Source organism: Triturus cristatus, chromosome 12, assembly GCF_964204655.1.
Source record: "Triturus cristatus chromosome 12, aTriCri1.1, whole genome shotgun sequence".
Taxonomy (NCBI): Eukaryota; Metazoa; Chordata; class Amphibia; order Caudata; family Salamandridae; genus Triturus; species Triturus cristatus.
The window spans coordinates 6,372,699-6,381,783 of NC_140595.1; positions in this window are offsets into that span (position 1 = coordinate 6,372,699).

Genomic DNA, 9,085 nt, shown 5'->3' on the forward strand with positions numbered 1-9,085 from the left:
TCTGGGACAGAGAGGCCCAGACACTGGGCAGGAAAGCTCAGACTCTGGGACAGAGAGACCCATCGACAGGGAGGCCCAGACACTGGGCAGGTAAGCTCTGACTCTGGGACAGAGAGACCCATCGACAAGGAGGCCCAGACACTGGGCAGGAAAGCTCAGACTCTGGGGCAGAGAGAGACACATCGACAGGGAGGCCCAGACACTGGGCAGGAAAGCTCTGACTCTGGGACAGAGAGACCCATCGACAGTGAGGCCCAGACACTGGGCAGGTAAGCTCAGACTCTGGGACCGAGAGACCCATCGACAGGGAGACCCAGACACTGGGCAGGTAAGCTCTGACTCTGGGACAGAGAGACCCATCGACAGGGAGGCCCAGACACTGGGCAGGTAAGCTCTGACTCTGGGACAGAGAGACCCATCGACAGCGAGGCCCAGACACTGGGCAGGTAAGCTCAGACTCTGGGACAGAGAGAGACCCATCGACAGCGAGGCCCAGACACTGGGCAGGTAAACTCAGACTCTGGGACAGAGAGAGACCCATTGACAGGGAGGCCCAGACACTGGGCAGGAAAGCTCAGAGTCTGGGACAGAGAGACCCATCGAAAGGGAAGCCCAGACACTGGGCAGGTAAGCTCAACTCTGGGACAGAGACCTATTGACAGGGAGTCCCAGACACTGGGCAGGTAAGCTCAGACTCTGGAACAGAGAGACCCATCGACAGGGAGGCCCAGACACTGGGCAGGTAAGCTCAGACTCTGGGACAGAGAGAGACCCATCGACAGCGAGGCCCTGAAACTGGGCAGGTAAGCTCTGACTCTGGGACAGAGAGACCCATCGACAAGGAGGCCCAGACACTGGGCAGGAAAGCTCTGACTCTGGGGCAGAGAGAGACACATCGACAGGGAGGCCCAGACACTGGGCAGGAAAGCTCTGACTCTGGGACAGAGAGACCCATCGACAGTGAGGCCCAGACACTGGGCAGGTAAGCTCAGACTCTGGGACCGAGAGACCCATCGACAGGGAGACCCAGACACTGGGCAGGTAAGCTCTGACTCTGGGACAGAGAGACCCATCGACAGGGAGGCCCAGACACTGGGCAGGTAAGCTCTGACTCTGGGACAGAGAGACCCATCGACAGCGAGGCCCAGACACTGGGCAGGTAAGCTCAGACTCTGGGACAGAGAGAGACCCATCGACAGCGGGGCCCAGACACTGGGCAGGTAAGCTCAGACTCTGGGACAGAGAGAAACCCATCGACAGGGAGGCCCAGACACTGGGCAGGTAAACTCAGACTCTGGGACAGAGAGAGACCCATCGACATGGAGGCCCAGACACTGGGCAGGTAAGCTCAGACCCATCGACAGGGAGGCCCAGACACTGGGCAGGTAAGCTCTGACTCTGGGACAGAGAGACCCATCGACAGCGAGGCCCAGGCACTGGGCAGGAAAGCTCAGAGTCTGGGACAGAGAGACCCATCGACAGGGAGGTCCAGACACTGGGCAGGTAAGCTCAGACTCTGGGACAGAGAGAGACCCATCGACAGGGAGGCCCAGACACTGGGCAGGTAAGCTCAGACTCTGGGACAGAGAGACCAATCGACAGGGAGGCCCAGACACTGGGCAGGAAAGCTCAGAGTCTGGGACAGAGAGACCCATCGACAGGGAGGCCCAGACACTGGGCAGGTAAGCTCAGACTCTGGGACAGAGAGAGACCCATCGACAGGGAGGCCCAGACACTGGGCAGGAAAGCTCTGACTCTGGGACAGAGAGACCCATCGACAGTGAGGCCCAGACACTGGGCAGGTAAGCTCTGACTCTGGGACAGAGAGACCCATCGACAGGGAGGTCCAGACACTGGGCAGGTAAGCTCAGACTCTGGGACAGAGAGAGGCCCATCGACAGGGAGACCCAGACACTGGGCAGGTAAGCTCAGACTCTGGGACAGAGAGACCCATCGACAGGGAGGCCCAGACACTGGGCAGGTAAGCTCAGACTCTGGGACAGAGAGACCCATCGACAGGGAGGCCCAGACACTGGGCAGGAAAGCTCTGACTCTGGGACAGAGAGACCCATCGACAGTGAGGCCCAGACACTGGGCAGGTAAGCTCAGACTCTGGGACCGAGAGACCCATCGAAAGGGAGACCCAGACACTGGGCAGGTAAGCTCTGACTCTGGGACAGAGAGACCCATCGACAGGGAGGCCCAGACACTGGGCAGGTAAGCTCAGACTCTGGGACAGAGAGAGACCCATCGACAGCGAGGCGCAGACACAGGGCAGGTAAGCTCAGACTCTGGGACAGAGAGAGACCCATCGACAGGGAGGCCCAGACACTGGGCAGGTAAACTCAGACTCTGGGACAGAGGGAGACCCATCGACAGGGAGGCCCAGACACTGGGCAGGTAAGCTCAGACTCTGGGACAGAGAGAGACCCATTGACAGGGAGGCCCAGACACTGGGCAGGTAAACTCAGACTCTGGGACAGAGAGAGACCCATCGACAGGGAGGCCCAGACACTGGGCAGGTAAGCTCAGACCCATCGACAGGGAGGCCAGACACTGGGCAGGAAAGCTCAGAGTCTGGGACAGAGAGACCCATCGACAGGGAGGCCCAGACACTGGGCAGGTAAGCTCAGACTCTGGGACAGAGAGAGACCCATCGACAGCGAGGCCCAGACACTGGGCATGTAAGCTCAGACTCTGGGACAGAGAGAGACCCATTGACAGGGAGTCCCAGACACTGGGCAGGTAAACTCAGACTCTGGGACAGAGAGAGACCCATTGACAGGGAGGCCCAGACACTGGGCAGGTAAGCTCAGACCCATCGACAGGGAGGCCCAGACACTGGGCAGGAAAGCTCAGAGTCTGGGACAGAGAGACCCATCGACAGGGAGGCCCAGACACTGGGCAGGTAAGCTCAGACTCTGGGACAGAGAGAGACCCATCGACAGCGAGGCCCAGACACTGGGCATGTAAGCTCAGACTCTGGGACAGAGAGAGACCCATCGACAGGGAGGCGCAGACACTGGGCAGGAAAGCTCAGACTCTGGGACAGAGAGAGACCCATCGACAGGGAGGCTCAGACACTGGGCAGGTAAGCTCAGATTCTGGGACAGAGACCCATTGACAGGGAGTCCCAGACACTGGGCAGGTAAGCTCAGACTCTGGGACAGAGAGACCCATCGACAGGGAGGCCCAGACACTGGGCAGGTAAGCTCAGACTCTGGGACAGAGAGACCCATCGACAGGGAGGCCCAGACACTGGGCAGGAAAGCTCTGACTCTGGGACAGAGAGACCCATCGACAGTGAGGCCCAGACACTGGGCAGGTAAGCTCAGACTCTGGGACCGAGAGACCCATCGAAAGGGAGACCCAGACACTGGGCAGGTAAGCTCTGACTCTGGGACAGAGAGACCCATCGACAGGGAGGCCCAGACACTGGGCAGGTAAACTCAGACTCTGGGACAGAGGGAGACCCATCGACAGGGAGGCCCAGACACTGGGCAGGTAAGCTCAGACTCTGGGACAGAGAGAGACCCATTGACAGGGAGGCCCAGACACTGGGCAGGTAAACTCAGACTCTGGGACAGAGAGAGACCCATCGACAGGGAGGCCCAGACACTGGGCAGGTAAGCTCAGACCCATCGACAGGGAGGCCCAGACACTGGGCAGGAAAGCTCAGAGTCTGGGACCGAGAGACCCATCGACATGGAGACCCAGACACTGGGTAGGTAAGCTCAGACTCTGGGACAGAGAAAGACCCATCGACGGCGAGGCCCAGACACTGGGCAGGTAAGCTCTGACTCTGGGACAGAGAGGCCCAGACACTGGGCAGGAAAGCTCAGACTCTGGGACAGAGAGACCCATCTACAGGGAGGCCCAGACACTGGGCAGGTAAGCTCAGACTCTGGGACAGAGAGAGACCCATCGACAGCGAGGCCCTGACACTGGGCAGGTATGCTCTGACTCTGGGACAGAGAGACCCATCGACAAGGAGGCCCAGACACTGGGCAGGAAAGCTCAGACTCTGGGGCAGAGAGAGACCCTTCGACAGGGAGGCCCAGACACTGGGCAGGTAAGCTCAGACTCTGGGACCGAGAGACCCATCGACATGGAGACCCAGACACTGGGTAGGTAAGCTCAGACTCTGGGACAGAGAGAGACCCATCGACAGCGAGGCCCAGACACTGGGCAGGTAAGCTCAGACTCTGGGACAGAGAGAGACCCATCGACAGGGAGGCCCAGACACTGGGCAGGTAAGCTCAGATTCTGGGACAGAGAGAGACCCATCGACAGGGAGGCGCAGACACTGGGCAGGAAAGCTCAGACTCTGGGACAGAGAGACCCATCGACAGCGAGGCCTAGACACTGGGCAGGAAAGCTCTGACTCTGGGACAGAGAGACCCATCGACAGGGAGGCCCAGACACTGGGCAGGTAAGCTCAGACTCTGGGGCCGAGAGACCCATCGACAGGGAGACCCAGACACTGGGCAGGTAATCTCAGACTCTGGGACAGAGAGACCCATCGACAGGGAGGCCCAGACACTGGGCAGGTAAGCTCAAACTCTGGGACAGAGAGAGACCCATCGACAGGGAGGCCCAGACACTGGGCATGTAAGCTCAGACTCTGGGACAGAGAGAGACCCATCGACAGGGAGGCGCAGACACTGGGCAGGAAAGCTCAGATTCTGGGACAGAGAGAGACCCATCGACAGGGAGGCGCAGACACTGGGCAGGAAAGCTCAGACTCTGGGACAGAGAGACCCATCGACAGCGAGGCCCAGACACTGGGCAGGAAAGCTCTGACTCTGGGACAGAGAGACCCATCGACAGGGAGGCCCAGACACTGGGCAGGTAAGCTCAGACTCTGGGACCGAGAGACCCATCGACAGGGAGACCCAGACACTGGGCAGGTAAGCTCTGACTCTGGGACAGAGAGACCCATCGACAGGGAGGCCCAGACACTGGGCAGGTAAGCTCTGACTCTGGGACAGAGAGACACATCGACAGGGAGACCCAGACACTGGGCAGGTAAGCTCTGACTCTGGGACAGAGAGACCCATCGACAGGGAGGCCCAGACACTGGGCAGGTAAGCTCTGACTCTGGGACAGAGAGACACATCGACAGCGAGGCCCAGACACTGGGCAGGTAAGCTCAGACTCTGGGACAGAGAGAGACCCATCGACAGCGAGGCCCAGACACTGGGCAGGTAAGCTCAGACTCTGGGGCAGAGAGAGACCCATCGACAGGGAGGCCCAGACACTGGGCAGGTAAGCTCAGACTCTGGGACAGAGAGAAACGCATCAACAGGGAGGCCCAGACACTGGGCAGGTAAACTCAGACTCTGGGACAGAGAGAGACCCATCGACAGGGAGGCCCAGACACTGGGCAGGTAAGCTCAGACCCATCGACAGGGAGGCCCAGACACTGGGCAGGTAAGCTCTGACTCTGGGACAGAGAGACCCATCGACAGCGAGGCCCAGACACTGGGCAGGAAAGCTCAGAGTCTGGGACAGAGAGACCCATCGACAGGGAGGTCCAGAAACTGGGCAGGTAAGCTCAGACTCTGGGACAGAGAGAGACCCATAGACAGGGAGGCCCAGACACTGGGCAGGTAAGCTCAGACTCTGGTAAAGAGAGACCCATCGACAGGGAGGCCCAGACACTGGGCAGGAAAGCTCTGACTCTGGGACAGAGAGACCCATCGACAGTGAGGCCCAGACACTGGGCAGGTAAGCTCTGACTCTGGGACAGAGAGACCCATCGACAGGGAGGTCCAGACACTGGGCAGGTAAGCTCAGACTCTGGGACAGAGAGAGGCCCATCGACAGGCAGGCCCAGACACTGGGCAGGTAAGCTCAGACTCTGGGACAGAGAGACCAATCGACAAGGAGGCCCAGACACTGGGCAGGAAAGCTCAGAGTCTGGGACAGAGAGACGCATCGACAGGGAGGCCCAGACACTGGGTAGGTAAGCTCAGACTCTGGGACAGAGAGAGACCCATCGACAGGGAGACCCAGACACTGGGCAGGTAAGCTCAGACTCTGGGACAGAGAGACCCATCGACAGGGAGGCCCAGACACTGGGCAGGAAAGCTCTGACTCTGGGACAGAGACCCATCGACAGTGAGGCCCAGACACTGGGCAGGTAAGCTCAGACTCTGGGACCGAGAGACCCATTGAAAGGGAGACCCAGACACTGGGCAGGTAAGCTCTGACTCTGGGACAGAGAGACCCATCGACAGGGAGGCCCAGACACTGGGCAGGTAAGCTCAGACTCTGGGACAGAGAGAGACCCATCGACAGCGAGGCCCAGACACAGGGCAGGTAAGCTCAGACTCTGGGACAGAGAGAGACCCATCGACAGGGAGGCCCAGACACTGGGCAGGTAAACTCAGACTCTGGGACGGAGAGAGACCCATCGACAGGGAGGCCCAGACACTGGGCAGGAAAGCTCAGACTCTGGGACAGAGAGAGACCCATTGACCTGGAGGCCCAGACACTGGGCAGGTAAACTCAGACTCTGGGACAGAGAGAGACCCATCGACAGGGAGGCCCAGACACTGGGCAGGTAAGCTCAGACCCATCGACAGGGAGGCCCAGACACTGGGCAGGAAAGCTCAGAGTCTGGGACAGAGAGACCCATCGACAGGGAGGCCCAGACACTGTGCAGGTAATCTCAGACTCTGGGACAGAGAGAGACCCATCGACAGGGAGGCGCAGACACTGGGCAGGAAAGCTCAGACTCTGGGACAGAGAGACCCATCGACAGCGAGGCCCAGACACTGGGCAGGTAAGCTCAGACTCTGGGACAGAGAGACCCATCGACAGCGAGGCCCAGACACTGGGCAGGTAAGCTCTGACTCTGGGACAGAGAGAGAACCATCGACAGGGAGGCTCAGACACTGGGCAGGTAAGCTCAGATTCTGGGACAGAGACCCATTGACAGGGAGTCCCAGACACTGGGCAGGTAAGCTCAGACTCTGGGACAGAGAGACCCATCGACAGGGAGGCCCAGACACTGGGCAGGTAAGCTCAGACTCTGGGACAGAGAGAGACCCATCGACAGCGAGGCCCTGACACTGGGCAGGTAAGCTCTGACTCTGGGACAGAGAGACCCATCGACAAGGAGGCCCAGACACTGGGCAGGAAATCTCAGACTCTGGGGCAGAGAGAGACCCTTCGACAGGGAGGCCCAGACACTGGGCAGGAAAGCTCTGACTCTGGGACAGAGAGACCCATTGACAGTGAGGCCCAGACACTGGGCAGGTAAGCTCAGACTCCGGGACCGAGAGACCCATCGACATGGAGACCCAGACACTGGGCAGGTAAGCTCAGACTCTGGGACAGAGAGAGACCCATCGACAGCGAGGCCCAGACACTGGGCAGGTAAGCTCAGATTCTGGGGCAGAGAGAGACCCATCGACAGGGAGGCCCAGACACTGGGCAGGTAAGCTCAGACTCTGGGACAGAGAGAGACCCATTGACAGGGAGGCCCAGACACTGGGCAGGTAAACTCAGATTCTGGGACAGAGAGAGACCCATCGACAGGGAGGCCCAGACACAGGGCAGGTAAGCTCAGACCGATCGACAGGGAGGCCCAGACACTGGGCAGGTAAGCTCAGACTCTGGAACAGAGAGACCCATCGACAGGGAGGCCCAGACACTGGGCAGGTAAGCTCAGACTCTGGGACAGAGAGAGACCCATCGACAGCGAGGCCCTGAAACTGGGCAGGTAAGCTCTGACTCTGGGACAGAGAGACCCATCGACAAGGAGGCCCAGACACTGGGCAGGAAAGCTCAGACTCTGGGACAGAGAGACCCATCAACAGTGAGGCCCAGACACTGGGCAGGTAAGCTCAGACTCTGGGACCGAGAGACCCATCGACAGGGAGACCCAGACACTGGGCAGGTAAGCTCTGACTCTGGGACAGAGAGACCCATCGACAGGGAGGCCCAGACACTGGGCAGGTAAGCTCTGACTCTGGGACAGAGAGACCCATCGACAAGGAGGCCCAGACACTGGGCAGGAAAGCTCAGACTCTGGGGCAGAGAGAGACACATCGATAGGGAGGCCCAGACACTGGGCAGGAAAGCTCTGACTCTGGGACGGAGAGACCCATCGACAGTGAGGCCCAGACACTGGGCAGGTAAGCTCAGACTCTGGGACCGAGAGACCCATCGACAGGGAGACCCAGACACTGGGCAGGTAAGCTCTGACTCTGGGACAGAGAGACCCATCGACAGGGAGGCCCAGACACTGGGCAGGTAAGCTCTGAATCTGGGACAGAAAGACCCATCGACAGCGAGGCCCAGACACTGGGCAGGTAAGCTCAGACTCTGGGACAGAGAGAGACCCATCGACAGCGAGGCCCAGACACTGGGCAGGTAAACTCAGACTCTGGGACAGAGAGAGACCCATCGACAGGGAGGCCCAGACACTGGGCAGGAAAGCTCAGAGTCTGGGACAGAGAGACCCATCGAAAGGGAAGCCCAGACACTGGGCAGGTAAGCTCAACTCTGGGACAGAGACCTATTGACAGGGAGTCCCAGACACTGGGCAGGTAAGCTCAGACTCTGGAACAGAGAGACCCATCGACAGGGAGGCCCAGACACTGGGCAGGTAAGCTCAGACTCTGGGACAGAGAGAGACCCATCGACAGCGAGGCCCTGAAACTGGGCAGGTAAGCTCTGACTCTGGGGCAGAGAGACCCATCGACAAGGAGGCCCAGACACTGGGCAGGAAAGCTCAGACTCTGGGGCAGAGAGAGACACATCGACAGGGAGGCCCAGACACTGGGCAGGAAAGCTCTGACTCTGGGACAGAGAGACCCATCGACAGTGAGGCCCAGACACTGGGCAGGTAAGCTCAGACTCTGGGACCGAGAGACCCATCGACAGGGAGACCCAGACACTGGGCAGGTAAGCTCTGACTCTGAGACAGAGAGACCCATCGACAGGGAGGCCCAGACACTGGGCAGGTAAGCTCTGACTCTGGGACAGAGAGACCCATCGACAGCGAGGCCCAGACACTGGGCAGGTAAGCTCAGACTCTGGGACAGAGAGAGACCCATCGACAGCTAGGCCC